This window comes from Miscanthus floridulus, chromosome 6 (assembly GCF_019320115.1).
Source record: "Miscanthus floridulus cultivar M001 chromosome 6, ASM1932011v1, whole genome shotgun sequence".
Classification (NCBI taxonomy): Eukaryota; Viridiplantae; Streptophyta; class Magnoliopsida; order Poales; family Poaceae; genus Miscanthus; species Miscanthus floridulus.
This window is the reverse complement of record NC_089585.1, coordinates 38,145,982-38,165,694: the sequence shown is the minus strand read 5'-3', so window position 1 is coordinate 38,165,694 and position 19,713 is coordinate 38,145,982.

Below are 19,713 nucleotides of genomic sequence, written 5' to 3'. Positions count from 1 at the left end.
TCAGCGAGGAGGGCCTCCAGGAGGTTGGGGCCAGAGCAGGAATGAAGACCAGGGCTCGCCGATCCCGCCATGCCATGCTAGTAGACTTGGTGATTTCTACACCAGGACGACATGGTGAGGGCTTCAAAGTCCCACAAAATGGGCCCAAGGGTCACAAGCCATTAAGTGCCCAACACCGCATTGTAACCGGCTAGAGGAACGACAAAAAGAAGTCCACTTGGAATAATGCCACCCCATGGATGGAGAAGGGCGCTCACCGAAACACGCCTAGATAGGGGACATGCTCATTGTTGGCCACCATGACCAACATGTCTCCTTGATAGCATAGCTAGAGATTAGTGCGTGCTATAGCCTCCTCGAATATGAGGTTGTGCAGCATAGAGCCGGAGTTGAGGAGGGCATGGAGGGTGGCGCCACCCACCTAGATGAACACTTGCATGCTATTGCTAGTACAGACACCGGTCATCATGTGCAGCGGGATTTTGGTGCTCCGTGTCGACTGGGTTAGTCTCCTCCTGGTCATTGGTGTCCACCAACTCTAACAGAAATAAGAGCAGGCACACCCTTTTTTGGCTGCAAACAAACTTGTCATTGTAGTTGTAGCACAGGCCAAGGCGACGATGCTCCTCAGTCACCGTGAACAGACGCTTCATCTAGTGGCCATCCATGGATACCACTATGGGCGCATGGCCAAGGGACATGGGTGGCTGTTGCGTAGCTGGCAGATGCGGAGCAAGTAGAGGCATTGGCCGATGCACGTGCTGGTGGCACTACTATGTGGTCACAAAGCTCCAACTTGCGCACCAAGCTCATGGTGACAGCGAGCATCTGGGGTTTGTGAATAATGATGCCTAGGCTGAGCGGCAGTTGGACGCCTATAGTGAAGAGTTGGACCTTCTGAGCCTCTATGCCCGAGGAAGGAGGTGCTGGAATAAGCCTTGGAAATCATCCAACATGCTTGTCCACTTGCACGCCACGAGTTCGCCCAATGGGTTGGAATGCAAGAGGGTGAATAGCAGGTTGAGGAGCTCTGCAACATGGTGCCATGGTAGTGTGCCCTCATCCCGCTGCACTTGGATGTACCACATTTGGGCGACGTCCTTGAGATTGTATGAGGCCATCCACACCTTCTCCTTCTCGACAATGCATTGCTGATGGAAGTACAACTCACACTTATTGATGAATGGAAGCGGATCGCCTTTGCCATCATACTAGGGAAAATACATCTTATGGAAACATGGTAGCCGGTCAGTGTGGCGCTCGCTGGAGTGGGTGCAGCTGCCAAAAGATGTAGACGATGAACTGCAGTGGTTGCTGTTGTTCTAAGTGGTGGATCGCATTGGCATTGGTGTTGATGGACATCTAAAGGGCGTGGACGTCGTTGATGAGGGCGATGATCAGGGCCTTGAGATCGTCCCCATCAGTGCTCGACATGGTGGAGGTGGCAACAACGGGAAGTAGATGGCGATGCTAGGAGTAGTGGGAAGCGATGACAGGGTAGACCTAGGTTGTGATACCAAGAGGTCAAAGGATCGGTGGCACTAGGACCCCCAACTTTGAAGCCCGTAGTCGTGATCGGTAGAGGGGCGAGGTTTGTCCCCTCTACTCCCTATATATGTTAGCAGATGAAGACATGATATAGACTAATTTCTTTCTTATTTAATTCACAGTCATGTAGGCAGATTACATAGCCCCTTGAGTGACCAACAATTCTCCAAAATCATAGGCGTAACACATGCCTTCCCTAACAGACCTTAAACCAGGCCCACCTCGGTGTGGTAATTAACCATGCCTATGGCACGTCGTGGCCTTCCCAGCCCATGATCAGCAGGAGTAATGTCTCTAAAATAGGATAGAAGCCATTTCTTCAACCATATCCAGCATTTCTGGATAGAATCTGGAACACAATTTGCTCCAATGATGCATGCAATTAGCTCCTATTTGGACCTAGCAACTTTGCACTTCAAAAAGAAATGACAAGAAGTTTTGTTCTCGTTGCAAGCTTCCACTTTCTCCAATCATGTTACCCTTAGTAAGAATTGCATCATTCTCTAACAGACACATGGAGTTTTTTTTTTAGGGATTTTAGGTTTCTAGATATTTTTAAAGGATTGCCCATAATTTGTTTTAGTTAATTGCTCATAGGCAGATTTGACAATAGACACTCTAGTTCTTGTCCATCTCAACCTTATAACATCATCAGATACCGGCAATGTTCTGGAGGGCATGATATTGAACTTTATTCCATTGCTTCCTAAGAGAAGGTGGGACCACCTTCTAAAGTCAAGGCTACCATTTACATGTCTAAACCTAAACACTGATATTTTTCATTACAAAACTCAAATAGAACAGGGTACTGATGATGGGGGGAACTTTCCCTTGCCAAGCATCAAGCCAAATAGGTCATTTCCCATTATAGACTTGGAATTTCTTCAGATTCATGTAAATATGCCTAATTTTGAGTAAATCTGTCCATATTGGAGAATCATCATGTCTATGCTTGATTTGCCCAGTGCACAAATATTTGATATAATTAGCATGAGCACGGTCCTGCCAGATGCCCTACTCATTTTCTAATTTCCACCAGCATTTACTTACTAAGCTAATATTCATTTTCCTCAAATTTTTAATTCACCTAGACCTCCTTTCTTGGTACTTTTGCATATTTAGTCCATTTGACAAGATGATATTTCTTCTTATTAGCTAGTGCTCCCCCATCATTACCAAAAAAATGATCTTCTCAGTTTATCAATCTTATCAATGATGGTCTGGAGTAAGAGAAATATAGACATTTGATCAGAACACCTCTCCAAGCCATTGTTAGGGAACTACCATGCCAACTATAGCAGAATTATTCAAACTGGATTTAATCAGAACACCTCTCCAAGCCATTGTTAGGGAACTACCATGCCATACATCTAATGATTTCTCATAGACGTGTAGCTAGTCAATGATGTGAAGTCTGCTAGAACTTATAGGAACCCTTTGTGGGGAACAGACCTACTTGACAATTAAACATCTCAGCATATGTGTTTACTTTTCACTATCATCATTAATCATCAGGACCTCACATTTAGAGAAGTTAATCTTCGGCCAGAAAGCATTACACACACACAACACACACACACACACACACACACACACACACACACACACACACACACACACACACACACACACACACATATATATATATATATATATACAACAAAAATTTCATGTTTCTAGCCATGTCTATGTCATCTTTGATGCACAAAATTATCATCTACATAGGGCAGAATAGCCGCACCCCATTGTCAACCAGGTTCCCAAACAGACCCTCAACAAGGTCATTTTCCTAGCCATTCAACACCATTCTAGTCAAGACATCAACAACAAAACTGAAAAGGATTGGGGGATCCGAAAAGGGTCATCCTCTGTAACTCCTTTATGGTTAGACAAGTAGGGGCCGGTCTTATTATTAATCTTGACATAGATTGTGCCATTTTTCACCACTTGTTCAATCCACATGCACCATTTTGAGGAAAACCCCCTAAGCCTTAGAACTCCATACAACAAGTTTCAATTGACCTTGTCATAAGCTTTGTCAAAGTCACAACTACAAAAATAGCATTGAAGACAGGTCTAAACTATTTTCACTACTGTTGCCCTTTGGCGGGTGAAAGTGGGCGATGATAACGAACTTCATCACCATCAGTTTTAAACCGACAGTGAAAATGACGATCACCACGGGCCCAACCGACTGTGATAATCAGAAAAAAAAACAAAAAAATACAGTTGCCCATTGACTGAGCACACTTTCTTCCCGCCGACGCTGCCATGCTATCCACACCACAGTAGTGTAGTCGTTTCTCTCGCCGTTGCCTGCTAGATGAGCATCACCATCTCCTCTCTTGAGCCCATCCCCATCTATCCATCTCCTCGTTGGCCTGCCGCCTCCTCGTGCCACACCACCCGCCATCACCGCTAACAGAACTGAGAGAGGAAGAGGAGGGGGATTGATAGAGGAGATAGAGCACACCACCAAGCTAGGGGGATCATGCGACGTGGCCCAAGCGCCGTGCTAGGGGTGCACACCGTTGGGGCATTGTCGTCATTATAGATGGCCAAACGGGCTACCTAGCTTGGCCCAGCACTAGCCCAGCCAAGGCAAGGCCCAATGGTGGTCGGGCCGGCATGGCATGGTTGGTTCATTAGGCCATGCCGTGCCCGCCCATGGGTGGCTAGTACGGCCCAAGAACAGCCCTAAAAGCCATGGGCCTTGTCGGGCTGGCCCAGTCAGCCCAGTGAGCCCAGCGTGGTCGAACCGGCCCAACAACATTCATAGAACAGAAATCAAATGTAATTCATTATTTCGCACTTCAAACACAGAAAAAATTGAATCCAATCGCATGCCTGGGGGCTCGCGCCACTGCCCGCGCGAGGCCAGGGGCGTGCACTACCACCCACGCTAGGCCATGGAGGGTCACGCCGCCACTCGCGCTGGTGGAGTAGGTGGCTAGAGGGTTGAGGATGTCGTGGAGGCTGGCTAGGGGATTATATGTTGTGGGTTGAGATGTCAAGCTGATGGCCGGGCCGACCTTTTTGTCAGGCCTAGCCGGGCCAGCACGTTGGGGAATGGACCTTCAATCTGGTTAGGCAGGCATTGGCCCAATTGCCATCGGCCATGCCATGCTTGGGCTAGGCCAAAATCCTATGCCATGGGCCAAGCTGTTGGGCTGTGGGCCTTTTGGCCAACTATAGCCACCATGGGCCAATGCATCGGGGGCCACGCCTGCGCGCTGCACCTAGGCACCACAAGCAGGGGCCTGTGCACCGTGCTAGGGCGCCATCGCCACTATGGGCCTATGCGTGGGGTTGCCACCACAGGTTGCCGCATGTCGGGGGCTCATGTGCCATGCTGACTAGGGCGATGCTAGGGCCGCAAGCCGCACCATGTAGGGGAGCCACTGTTATCACCACTGGTTTTGGGCTTCAGTAGTGAAGAAAGTGGGCAGTGGCGCTCATCTTCATCACTATTGGCTTCCAGTCGGCAATCAAATTGATTAGAAAAAATAAAAAATACAAGGTTGTGCCCACTGGTCGTGCCTGCTGGCCAGTCCCTCATCCGTACATGCGTCGCCACACCCTCACTGGTGCCCTCGGCCATCTGTGTCCTCGCGCTGTCCGCGTTGTCGACCGTCGGGTGGGAGCGAGGCCTGCCACGCCATCGCTTGCCACCACGACACATCACAGATCCACGTCAGGCGGTGAGCCCACTACCTGTCCAACATGAAGATCCACTATTCGAGTAGATCTCCCACCCCACCTCACCTCCAATGTCAGTAAGGCCTGCCCCCACTGCCGCCCTAAGGCGCACGTTGAGGCTAGCCGCCCCCACAATAAGGTCTACCACTCCAACTTGGCGTAGGTTCCGTAGTCCGCGTTAGATCCACCGCCTTGCCTCCACCACCGTAAGGCTTACCACGCCGGCATTGAGGCTTGTTGCTCCCATGCTAAGGTTCGCTACTCTGTCTTGGCCCTATGCTAAGGCTCGCCATGTCCGAGCACTAGCGCGCATGCGCCGGAGTGACGCCTCGTGGGGCGGGCATCGTGCTGGGCCTGTTGCATCTGGGGTGAGGCACCGTGCTGAGGCCCACTGCATCAGGGGAGGGGTGGGGCGCTACACCGGGGCTGGCTATCGTCTAAGGGGTGAGGTGTTGTGTGTGGGATTGAAGGAAGAGAGAGGGATGGAGAGGGAGCCCGGGAGGAGAAGAGGATAAGACAAAGAGTGTGGTGCTGTTGGACAAGTAGAATTAAATCCCGTGAATTAGAAATTTCAGGTCCGGGGAGATGTTTTCACCACCGGCTCTTCACACGAACCGGCTGTGAAAATCTTTTTTATTGCTGGTTCCATTACGAAGTGGCAGTGAAGCCAATTTTCACCACTAGTGCCATTATGAACCGGCGTAAATATTATCACCAACGGTTTCCAAAAACCAGCAGTGAAATGCCATTGGTGAAAATAGTTTATGCTGGATATACTCACATTCAATTTGCCAGCATGGAAGTCCTCAAACATTTTCAAGGATTTCATTTTTAACATAATTTCCCAGCAAGACTCATAAAACTCATTCGGAATTGAATCAAGGCCAGCAGCCTTATTATTAGTTTCTGTGTGGAAAAGAGCATGTTTAATTTCCTCCTCAGAAAAAGCTTTACATAGAGTAGAGTTGTCCTCCGTGGACAACTTTTACACTCCATCCCAAAGAGACTGTTGGAGAGGAAGAATACTAGCAGGGCCAGAACTAAAAAGTTGTTTGTACTACAAAGTGGAATGATCTAAGAGGTTTTCATCACCTCCAGTTACATTCTCCTCGTCTTGGAAATACAATATACTGTTTTGTATCTTCCTCCCAAGTCCCATATGCAATTCTATTAAAATTTTGGATTATTGTCTCTCTTGAGAAGCCAAGTCTCACGGGATCTCTTATAATAAACCAATAAAGCTCTTCATCTTCAAGGATTTGTAGAAGCTCTGCCTGGGCCTCAGCCTTTCTCTTTAACTGATTATCATTAAGGTTACTCATCTCCTCCAATTGCTCCAACTCTTCAAGTTCTACCTGAAGATATTTCCCCCCTTTTATTGTTACCTAGAGCATTATTGAAACCCCAGCCTCTAAAGAATTTCATGAAGGCTTTGAGTTTTAATTGGATCCTATGAAAAGCTGAATTAGCTCCAGCTCCAGCTTCTCTGAAACCAGGCCAAATGCTCAAAATGCCAACTGATTTAGGTGGGGGTTAGGAGAGAATCACTTCTCCATTTACACTAGGAGTTGGGAGCTAAAAAACCTACTTCACCCTGCTCCCTGTTATATTTTGGTAGGGATCAACAGACAATCAATTCTCATCAGCTCCCCACCCTGCCCCCTCGTAGGAATCCAATGGAATCACTCCTACATAGGGAGCATAGCTATCCCAAACCAAGCCTTACACCTTTCGTTCCAGAATTTCTTAACATGCTCAAATGACTTCTAAGGGTTCTTGAGCCCAAAAGCTCAAATTTGAACTCATGGTTTCTCACTTGTTGCACTATCATAGTGTCAACAAAGAGAGAATTATGATCAAAGATCTCTCCAACAATTTTAGAGCCATCACCATTGGGAATATGGCTCTTTCCTCGTTAGGACTCTATCCAATCAATATAAGATTGAGCAAGTTTGGTTATTAGATCCACGTAAATTCCCCCAAATGATTGGGATTTCTCTCAATTCATAAGCATGAATAACAGCTTTGAACAGATCAGACTTCTTATGGGCAAACCCCTTATTGTTTTCTCCAGCATATCTAATTACATAAAAGTCACATCCAATCAAATGGGGATCCTTTACTGAAATGACATAATTCAGATAATACACTCAGGAACAGATCTTTGTGCTCTTCATGAGCACCATACACAACAACTAAGTTCCATTTACTTCTCAGTTTCTATCCCAAAGGCCAAGAAGAATCATAAAGTTTCCTTTCCTTCTCAAACCAACATTTAGAAAATTAGTATTGCCCCCCTCCCCCCACCCCCCAACAGAATCCCACCAGATTTCCCTTTGAATGGTATCCATAGCCACAAAAAGGACTTCTGTAAGTCAACTGAGTTAAGGAAGTGATCATCAAAGTCCTCATCCATTGTTTCTTGAGTTCCCACAAAATGGAAATTACTTTGAATAAAGCCTGCAACATAGGTAGCAACACCAGATCGTTTTTATGCTCCTACAATTCCAGAAAAGGACTTCTTATAGTGATTGGATCTTTTGGTCAGAAATGCTTGGGAATAATTCTTATTTCTTCTACCCTTGCACCTGATACGAGCTTCCTGACCAAAATGACAAGGTGTCACAAAAAGATATTCCTGCTCCTTATTTGAAGGAGAAAATTTTAGATCTGCCTTTCCATATTTACAGTTTTTATCTTGGATAATTGATGACAGGAGCCTAGATCATTCCTTTTTCCTTTTATAAAAAAAAAACTCTAGTTAACCCTTCTGAATCAAAAGGTTCAGAATCCATCCAACCCACACTACTACAAAAATCTTTATAGAGGCGGGCCAAATTGATTAATGGAGGCGGGCATTGCAACCGCCTCCAATCAAAGGTCACGGTTAATGCCAGATTAATAGAGGCGGTTGTTTTGCCCGCCTACAAAAATAAATTAAAAACAAAAAAGGAAAAAGCCCGAAGCCCGAACCGGGCCTGGGCCTGGATCTGGGCTGCGCGCCACCGGATCCACCCGTGCCAGGGCCAGATCCGCCACCACCAGATCCGCCAGTGCTAGGGCCAGATCCGCCATGGTGGAGCCCGCCGCCGCCAGATCCGCCCACGCCAGGGCCAGATCATCCGTGGTGGAGCCTGTCGCCGCCAGATCCATCATGATGGAGTCCGCTGCCACCAAATCTGCTTGCGCCAGGGCCAGATTCGCCATGGTGGAGCCCATCGCCGCTAGATCAGCCATGGTGGAGCCCGTCACTGCCAGATCTGCCCGCGCCGGGGCCAAATCTAGCCTCCCCGTGCACCGGCCGAGCTTGAGGGAGAGGGATGCGCTGCCGGGGACGGTGAGGGATGCGCCGGCGGCCTCTCCGTGCGCCGGTCGAGCTCGAGGGAGAGAGATGCGTAGCTGGAGAGGGAGAGGGAAGCGCCGCCAGTCACCCCATGCACCGGCCGAGCACGGGTTCCGTGGGAGAGATGGAGAGGAGAGGGAGGTGCGCGCGCCCTGCGTCGGCTGAGCTTGGGCTCCATTGGGGAGAGGAGGGAGGAGCCTTCGGTGGGGGCTGCCATGGGAGAGAGGGAGAGGTGAGGGAGAGGGAGCGGTGAGTGAGGAGCTAGGCTACGGAGGCATCTGGTGCGGGGGCATCGGGTGCGACTGAGGGGCTGTGAGAGAGATAAGTGAATGAAACCCTATGTCTAGGTATATATACTATGAGCGTGATATCAGGCCGAGATGGGCAGCCTGGGTTGGGAGTTGGGCCTGTATTTTAGGAGGCGGGCACCCTAAGACTCCGAAAATAAGTCATTTTTTGAGGCGGTTCTGTTAATGTGCCCGCCTCTATAAATCTATTTTTGGAGCCGGGCATTTTCTGACCGTCTCTGTAAATAAAAACGACCGCCTCCGTTAATCGCTGAGTATTTTAGGAGGCGGTTGAATTTTGTGACCGCCTCAGTTAATAAAAGTGCATTGTCTCACAAAATCATTTGTGTAGTAGTGCCAAAATGATGGCAGAAGAAGTATTCTAAATTAAGATTATCTACCAGAACAAGGTGCTTATTTTTATTTTCAAACATTTCGTTTTTTTAGATGCTAAGTTATGCCTGGCATATTTTAGTCAGCAATGATGTCAAAAGGGGCAAAGTTTTGGTCTATATATACCAATTCCAATTTTTGAAACATTATCAATAGGATTTCATCATTAAGAACTGAAAATGGATTATGATTAGTAAGGCAAGTACCTTCCAAGTTTCTTTACTCCCACAGTTTGTGCATGAAACATTTTTTTGTTGGGCACATAATTTAAATAGCGTATGGAACACAAAGGTAGTACTTGCTAAATTTACTTTAGATGATTGATTTGCTATTTCTGGTGATATCGAACTATAGACCTCACATATTGCATGTGCTATCTAGTACCATCTATTGAACTTCCCGATCCCTTCATTCTGTGCTGCAGGGACTGGAAAGCTATCGTTGATGATTGGATTGCTGCAACAAAAGCTACAATGGATAGCGATTCAAGTGAGTGTTAATGTGGTATATATATCTTAGTTACTTGTCTACTTGATCATTTCCTTCTTCAGCCATCAGCTTATTAGCTAACTGAAATTAATATGTAGATAAACATATGGATATATCGAATACAATTACCACAGAAGATGGAGGAGGACTTGCTACTCCACCTATGGACATTGGAGCACTCTATCTTGTGAGCCATGGAACTGAAATCCAAAATGTCTCTGAGGTGCACACATATATATACATCATTTTGCATTTTTGCTTTTCTTTAAATGAGTGGTGCAAGCACATTATTTCTTTGCTCTATTGGTCGACCTATACTTGACACCAATCTAACCTTTCTAAATTTGATGTGCTTATTCCTTTGACTGTCATGGCAAAAATAAAGTTCCTTCTCGGCATGGACGACGAGAGGATAAGTAAGTATAATATATGACTCTTGCTTTCCACTCATTACCTTTTACGAAGTATTTGGTGGCTTTTAACCAAAAATGACAATACACTGTTGTAGTAACCAACTTGAGCATGGACAAAGGTGGGAGTTGTTGTCTGAGCAACAATAGATTTGATGGTTTCAAGCCCTCAAACAGTACTGCACCATGGAGCAAAGATTCAATCATAGTACAAGCATTACCAGCGATTCAAGGGCAACCATTTTATAATGGGAATCCACATGAGCTACCAGGAAGAAAAAGGAGGCCATCGAGGAACACAAGCCCGCCAATAACATGCAAGAAAATACAGGAAGAAGGATACAAGTCCCTCGCGTGCGCATCAAAGCCAAGCACTCTAGTACTGAATGTGCACCAAGGGGACTTGTTGAAAAGACTCTTGTTGAGAAGAAACCCTATGAGGAGAATCAAGGTGCAGTTACAAGAATTTCTCCAATTATTGCTGCGAGGGAGCTGCCGCCAGGCCAAGTCCTTGTAAGTTATACTTTTTTGCTATTGATACATATACAAGTTGTTATATGATATTCAATTATTTAGTTGAACCTTCACTGATTTACTGTATGGTTACTATATGGCTCAAGAAAAAGGGGATGCCAACCCAATCATCGGCTGGACCGAAGCCAGGGACAAGGAAGAGGAACGTTCAATTAACTGAAATGGATATAGATGAGACGAAGCGCAAGCTACGTGGAGCTTACCAGGAAGCAGAAAAGTGTGAGTCCCTTTTTAGTTATAACCATCCTTTTTATTTTCTGTGAAAAATGGCATTATTTAGTTGGCCCCTAACCACAATATATTGTTTTTCTTTGTTTTAGCGAAACAGAGACGTGCAATCCAAGTTGTGGAGCTGTCTGACATTGCAAAATCAAGAGAGAACCACGTAGTTAGCAGGGCCCCTTCGACCGAGTCAATGAATCTCACCAACAGGACCCACACAACGAATCGAAGTCAGATAATCAAGAGTTGGGAAAATGATCGATGCAAATGATTATTGTACTGTTAGTATTTAAATCTCCAATCTAGATTATCAGCTTTTTAGTGGTCGATGTAAATGATGACTGTACTGTTAGTATTTATATCTCCAATCTAGACTACCAGCGATATTTTTGGTTATGTCATTTCAGTTGCGTGTAATCCTGCTCAGGTAATGAGTATATAAATTCATCTGAAATGCAGATTGGGAGAAACTGGTGAATAAATGTTTTTTTTTTGTTTCCCTGACTCATCAGTAATATCGCTAAAACTATATAATAATGTAAACGTTCTGTGCCAGATGCAGAAGCAGGAAGTTTCTTCTATTTCTAAAAAAATAGCACTCAGTTTTCTATCCCAAAGGCCAAGAAGAATCATAAAGTTTCCTTTTTCAACATCTAGAAAATCACACACACACACACACCAGAATCCCACCATATTTTCCTTTGGATGGTATCCATGGCCACAGAAAGGACTTCCTAATGTAAATTGAGTAAAGTAAGTAATCATCGAAGTCCTCAACGGTTCTTGCAAATTCACTTGTCTCAAGCCAAGTTTTAGAATGCCTAAGGTCACCCCCCGGCTTGGGCGGCAGAAACCCTAGTCGCCACAGCAGTCTAGCACCTCCCTTCCCTTTCCCTCGCTGTTGGCGAAGGCACATACTGGGACGCCTGCATGGCTCCCTAGGATGGCGACGGTGAGGCTCTCCTGTCTAGGGCCGTAGGGTGCCGACGGCGGTGACGCCAGGCGATGGTTTCCGGTGCCGCTCAGGCTAGATCCGGCCCGCCTGTGGCCTGATCTGGCACTACTACACTCGCACCTTTCACAGTTGCATCGTAACCCACATCGCAGTCCAATTTCGGCCTTGGCACTGTCGACAGTGATTGTCATAGCCTTCACCGTCGACATCTGAGACCGACTGCGGTGTACACTAACACCGCCGATTGGCTTATGATCCATCCGTGATTAGGTCCTTACTTCAGTCGTATTGGAGCACGACCCAGCTGTGGATGTACACTAACACCGCCGCATTGGCACATGATCCGACTGTGTCGAGGCTATCAAAACTGTCATGTGGACACATCAACCGCCTGTGTAGTGGTCATCAGCATTGTCGCCTTGTACTTCGACCCGACTGTCAGCGGTGTGGGTTCACTGTCGGTTTGATGGCCAAGATACATGTGTAGAGGTTAACACCACCGTCACTTCAGCGTATGACCCGCCAGTACAAAGGTCATGGTCACCATCGTCTTACTAAATGATTCGGCGGTGATACACTTTTATCCCTGCCACATAATATGTATAGCGACGGTGTTGGACGTTTGCACCACCAACATCAGTGGTGATAACAAAACAATAAATGGCCCTTAATAGCTTACTGAACACAAAGCATACAGATATAATTATCGCATCCATAAACCATATTCTTACAATAACAATGGACGCTTACCATAATATCTTTCTCAACTGATGTCCTAACACAAGCGGTACATAGATTGCAAACTAAAGGTACCGATCTCTATAGGCTTACATAACGAAACGATGTAGTTGTGCTCCTCCTATGTGGCACTTCTACTTGCTAGGCAAAAATGAATAGAATTAGTGCATCCTTCGAATTGGTAGGCAATGCACCATGGAACCCCTCTTCTTCCTCCTAGCCAATGTAGGAAAATTGTTCAAAAGCACTCAAACTCCACCTGCACAAAGCAACAAAATTAATAATATTCAACACACCATTCCTTTAGTTACGAAGCCCAAATTGGCCTATATATAGAATCAAAATAACTATCTACTTGAACAAAGGCATTACTTATTTACAACAAAATACAGCATATGCACCTTTACTGCTCTGCTAATGACTCTATGAAAAGGGAACATAAGGAAGATAGTGTGGCCCGCTGCTCATACATAATAGTTTCCAGGTACTTCTAGGATAGTCGATGGCCCGGGCAGGGAGGATATGAACTTTACTATGCGGTTCATGTCATATGCAAGCAGTGATTTGTCCTCCCCAACAAGGAAAATCAAATTTTATTCTGGATGAACTGCAATCACTCTGTAGGCCGCATCACAAACCTCGGTACCAATTTCAATATTCTTCTTTCCAAACAGCTCCAGCGTGGTCACCTTATGCTTTAACATCCATTTACTAGTACCATAGTCTTCAAGGATCCAGGTTGAAAGCTCATACCTATTCAAATTATCAGCAGTACATAAACACAACTGACCCTGAGCTTCATGGATGGAGATTGCATCACCAGTTGGCCTACGAATTTTCCTCCATGTCTTTCCCTCCATATCAAACAGGGTGAACTCCAACATGTGCATAAAACCATTAACAAATACACATTTCCCATATGTGGATACTACAATACCCTCATCCCATTTAGATTCTTTAAAGATCCATGCTCCAGTTTTAGATGAGTAGATGTTGACACCTAAGGAGTCATCATCATTGATCCCATATTCGAACACAAGAATGTCGGATCGAGGAGACTGTCGGATCGAACCCCAAGCGAGCTGAAACACAAGAATAGTTGCCACCCGGCAATAGCAATCATTTCTTAGTCACCAGATTGCAGACAACATAGCGAAACCCAGAGTACTAGAAGAGGATGAGACCCCGGGAGCAATCTGAGATCATGACATCCTAAATGGGGAAGGGCAAGAAGGACAAGGAGGGGTAGTCACCATTAACACTGGTGGAGTTGCATTTGCATTTCCAGCTGCGGTAGAAGAATCCGGTGAGAATCTGGGGCAGCTCCTAACGGTACTCGGATCCCGAGATGAGGCTATTCCAGTAACGACAGACAAACTTGCAGCTGCACAAGGAGCTGGCAGTGAGGCAGCTAAGGATGACGACTAAGACATGGTCTGAGAGGATGGCCACTTCGTTTATCTTGTTAGGGGCCTCCTCCTCCATCTTGATGAGGATCTGGTGGAGTGAGGACAGCGATGGAAGCGGCAGCGCTGTCACCAGAATCAAAGAAGGAACAACTGTGGAGATGTGTTTGTGAGCTCGTTAATAATCAGATGGAAGCTTCATTCATACTCAGATGAATGAAGAAGGGAATAAACATCCAAGAACAATGCATAAGGGAAGTGCAAAAGCATTACCATTGCCTTTGGATCTTGCGGCATTGAGCTCGAGTGGCAACGGCGGTGATGAGTACCAACCTGGTCACTAGTGGATCTATGTTGTCTACCTGCTAATGAGGCGTACCGACGCGGAGCACTAGCTTGTCGGCGGTGACTGGCAGCTTGCATGCCACTGAGTAGGGGCGGTCGCGCAGTTTGGCATTGGGGAGTAGGGCGGTGATGAGGAATAGTAGCATTGAGGAGGAGAAAGATATGGTGGGGAGCATCCTTTGTAAGCAACTATATCAGACGCAGGAATACAAATTTCTGCCAAACTTTGTAAATACGTGCGGGAGTGACGCGTAGGACTCATGCGTAGGCTTGGAAATTGATGAAAGTGATGGTGAAGGCTACTTGCAGTGATGATTGGGAGATGTTAGCACCTACTAATGACGGACATGTCATATGATTTGTGAACTCTAAGGCGCACAAATGGAACGTTCAAGTCACAACAAACAGAGATGAACTCAAAGTAATAACTACTAAATATTATGAACATTTTTATTCAGAATGCAGAGGCATGTTACAATTGAACTACTCATGGGAAGCGTTATGAATGATGTCCTTTACATCCACCATGGCCAAGACGCCATCACCCACGGTGGAGAACTCGTCGATCAGGTTCTGGCGCTGTCGATAGCTCGTCTCTCCCAGGAACCCCAACTCCACCACGGTTAGGTCCTCACTCAGCCAAAGCTGGGCGGCGGCCATGGCCAAAGTGGCCCCTAGGTGAATGTAGTACGTGGCCACCTCCATGACCCATGGTGGCATGGTGAAGAGGTGGTTCGCTAGGGTCCTCCCCGTAGGCACAGGAGGCAAAAGCATGCTGACGGCGTTGCCTGCTGTCGCATGGAGGTCCTAGTAGTGCTTGTTGCTCTCTCCCACCATTCGAGAGGAAACACGGGCGTTGTCCTTGGCTACCTGGCAAAGGTGGATCACCTCTACCACCTCGCCCTAACCGGCGATCAGCTACTCCTGGATGGCTAAAAAGGAGATAAGAAAATGCTACAACTAAAGACACGATGCCACACGTAGTGAAAGAGCAAGATCATATTGTACCGAATGCCTTACTAGTGAGGCACGCCTAGGCCTTAGTGGTGGCAAGCTCTGCCATGGTCGTTTCCTGCTTCACAGCTGCAATGGAGAGGTGCAGCCGGTCCGCCTCCTGGCTCTCCTCACGGAGGGCGAAGGTGGCCACGTCTAGCTGCTCCACCAAGGTTCTGGCACCGGGAGCAATCTAAGATCATGACATCCTAAATGGGGAAGGGCAAGAAGGACAAGAAGGGGTATTCACTGTTGACACTGGTGAAGTTGCATTTGCATTTCTAGCTGTGGTAGAAGAATCCGGTGAGAATCTAGGGTAGCTCCTAACGGTACTCGGATCCTAAGATGAGGCTATTCCTGGAACGACAGACAAACTTGCAGCTACACAAGGAGCGGGCAGTGAGGTGGCTGAGGATGAGGACCAAGACTTGGTCTGAGAGGATGGCCACTTCGTTTCTCTTGTTAGGGGCCTCCTCCTCCATCTTGATGAGGATTTGGTGGAGCGGGGACAGCGATGGAAGCGGCAGCGCTGTCGCCTAAATCAGAGAAGGAGCGACTGTGGAGATGTGTTTGTGAGCTCATTAATAATCAGATAGAAGCTTCATTCATACTCAGATGAGTGAAGAAGGGAATAAAAATCCAAGAACAATGCATAAGGGAAGTGCGAAACCATTACCATTGCCTTTGGATCTTGTGGCACTAAGCTCGAGCGGTGATGGCGGTGATGAGTACCAGCCTGTTCACCGGTGGATTTCTTTTGTCTACCTATCGGTGAGGCATACCGGTGTGGAGCACTAGCTTGTCGGCGATGACTGGTAACTTACACGCCACTGAGTAGGGGCGGTCACGCAGTTCAGCACTAGGGAGCAGGGGCGGTGATGAGGAATAGCAGCACTGAGGAGGAGAAAGATATGGTGGGGAGCGTCCTTTGTAAGCAACTATATCAGACGCGGGAATACAAATTTATGCCAAACTTTGTAAATACGCGCAGGAGTGACGTGTAGGACTCATATGTGGGCTTAGAAATTGATGAAAGTGGCGATGAAGGGTACCGGCGGTGATGATCGAGAGATGTTAGCACCTAATAATGATGGACATGTCATACGGTCTACGAACTCTAAGGCGCACAAATGGAACATTCAAGTCACAACAAACTGAGATGAACTCAATGTAATAACTACTAAATATTATGAACATTTTTATTTAGAATGCAGAAGCATGTTACAATTGAACTACTCATGGGGAGCATTATGAATGACGTCCTCTACATCCACCGTGTCCAAGACGCCATCGCCCACGGTGGAGAACTCACCGATCAGGTTCTGGCGCTGTCGATAGCTCGTCTCTCCCAGGAACCCTAGCTCAACCATGGTTAGGTCCTCACTTAACCAAAGCTAGGCGGCAGCCATGGCCAAAGTGGCCCCTAGGTGAATGCAGTATGTGGCCACCTCCATGACCCGTGGTGGCACGGTGCAGAGGCGGTCCGCTAGGGTCATCCACGTAGGTGCAGGAGGTGAAAGCACACTGACGGTGTTGCCTGCTGTCGCGTGGAGGTCCTGGTAGTGCCTGTTGCTCTCTCCCACCATTCAGGTGGAGACACGGGTGTTATCCTTGGCTACCTAGCAAAGGTGGATCACCTCTGCTACCTCGCCCTAAGCGGCGATCAGCGGCTCCTAGATGGCTAAAAAGGAGACAAGAAAATGCTACAACTGAAGACTCAATGCTACACATAGTGAAAGAGCAAGATCATATCATGGCGAATGCCTTACCAGCGAGGCACGCCTGGTCCTTAGTGGCGGCAAGCTCCACCATGGCCATTTCCTGCTTCGTGGCTATAACGAAGAGGCATAGCTGGTCTGCCTCCTAGCTCGCCTCGCAGAGGACAGAGGTGGCCACATCTAGCTGCTCCACCAAGGTGAGGGCATCATCTGCCCCCTCCCCCGTTGTCATCATCAGAGATAGCTGGAAGCAAGGATCAGCTCTCCAGTGGCTGCGCCACTGAGCTGCCCTCCCCATCTCATCACATCATCACACAAAAGTGGGGACGAGCAGGGACAACCTCTGGTGACTCTTCCATTGGGCACTTCATTGCTCGATCCACCATTGGATGAGATGTGAAAGATGGGGTGTCAAGGCAGAGCGCCGAACGAAGAAGATAGAACAAGAAGATAGGTAAGTGTAACGAGTTTGAGAGAAAAGGAATCATGTACTTGCTTCCCCGCCTTAGCCTCCGCTATTATAGAAGGATGGGCGAGATAAGCGCCCGTTGGAGTTCCCCTTGATTGCACTGAGCGAGAGCAGGAGTTAAGGTGAGGCCACGTCTCGCACGATCTTAGTGGAGCACACTTCTCCTAGTGGAAGTAATGGTGATGGAATGGTGTTGGAAGTTGGACGGAGAAAATTGACTCAACCACGTGGCTCGGCCTCTCTAGCGCTAACCATGATCTTAGGGGAGACAAAGTGACAAACCGCTAGTCTATTTTATTCTTATTGGATGCTTTGAATTATCTTTTGTAATGGCAGAGGTGGGTAATTTACTTGCAAAATTAGGAGGTTCACATGGTTCACATACACAGTTTACGCGGTTCACATGGTTTACACCGTTGGGGCCTCTAATTAGTAATCGTAAGATAGTAAGATAAAAAAAATTCTTTCATTCTAAATTTTTTTGTGTTTTCATACATAGTTTACGCAATTCACACGGAGGATGACGATTGACTTCCCCGAGATGTTTGACATCCTCGCACCACGAAACCTTCAAGAACAGAGCGATCATAAAATCCTAGGAGGGTTTTTTGGAACTCACCTTGCTCCACTCCGATCCCCCTCCCTAGTGCTCCGCTCTACCGTGACGTCGCTCCTCGACCCGAGGATCTATCTTTTGCAGCCACCGCATGTGTCCTCATTCCATGGAGAAGCTCCCAACGGATGTGACTACTGAGATTGCTAGCCGCGTTGCTATGGCTGTAGCGGATCCCATGGAAGATCTTGGTAGCCTGTGGGCAACCTGTTCGTAGATGCGTAGGGTGTGCAGCGAGGTCATAGTGGGACAGAGCATATCACTATGGTGGGTGCTGCTACATGGGATACACCTTGGGACCTAGAACCAGTTCTATGACCATGAGTACCGCGCCAAGCTCATTGCCAGGCTTGCTAGCGTCGGCAACGCAGAGGCCTGCTTCTATGCTGGGATGCGCGTGTCTTCATGGAAGACCATAGCGCGCTCATGCCGTGGCTCGACATGCTTGAGCGCTCCACCACAGTAGGCCATGATGTTGCTACATTTGTTCTCTCCCTTGTGCTCCAAAGGTTTAATAGCGGTGCCAGTAATGACAACATTGCCCGGCGGTGGTTGAGGAAGATCGAAGGTGATGAAGCGGGCCCGGCGATGAATGTGACGTGGAAGAACGAGATATGTACTCGATGCCCCCAATAGGCCATGTTCATGTTGCAGGACTTGGTTGGGCGGCCAGCGTTGGGTGAGTCTAGTCCTCTGCCTCCTCTGGCCATGCAGGTGCATCGCCAGGATGAACTTAATACAATCATACACAAGTACGATTCCTTTCTTAACTCATTATAGTTACCTTCCTTCTCGTATGATGTGGTTCAACTTCCCTTGCACATGTTTCTAATTTCTTAATACAAGTTATTCAAGTCATCTCCACAAATAAATATGAGTGGGGAAGGCAACAGTCAAGGTTCGTGACATCTATGGCCACCCACACAAGTCACGGGCGATAGGGCAAGGAAGAGACGACGTGGACCATTTGATTCACTACACTTTGTGATCTAACACTAACGTTGAATCACCGTATGAAACGGCAACGGGAGCTGCAATAATGATAATTTGCAAACACAGTAAACCAATTTGCAAATTAAACAAGGCAAATACTTCCACCCCTGCACCTTCTCAATGAGGTGCTTTATCTCATGTCTGTGTAGCCAAGGCAAATACTATGACACTTAAAAAAATAGAGTAACAAGCATCACCATTCAGTTATTAATTGTTTTTAAGGTAAAAACTATATATAAACGACACAGTAACAATCATCACAACAACTTCATTCATAACTTCATTTACATTCCATAGTTGTACAATAACAAAGACCTATCAAAGACTACTGGGTGTATAATAACAAAGACCTATCAAGTACTGATACATCCCATATTCGAGTCTAGAGACAAGCAGTGCAAGCTAAGGACAAGGCAGCACCTCTTAAAACTTCCACTAGCATCTGCACCTCTCACGGTCGAGAGAGAGAGCAAGAAGAGGAGCATCTTAGTGAGGTGCTTTACCTTCCCTACTACACCTCTCACGGTCGAGAGAGAGAGAGCAAGAGGAGCATCTCCA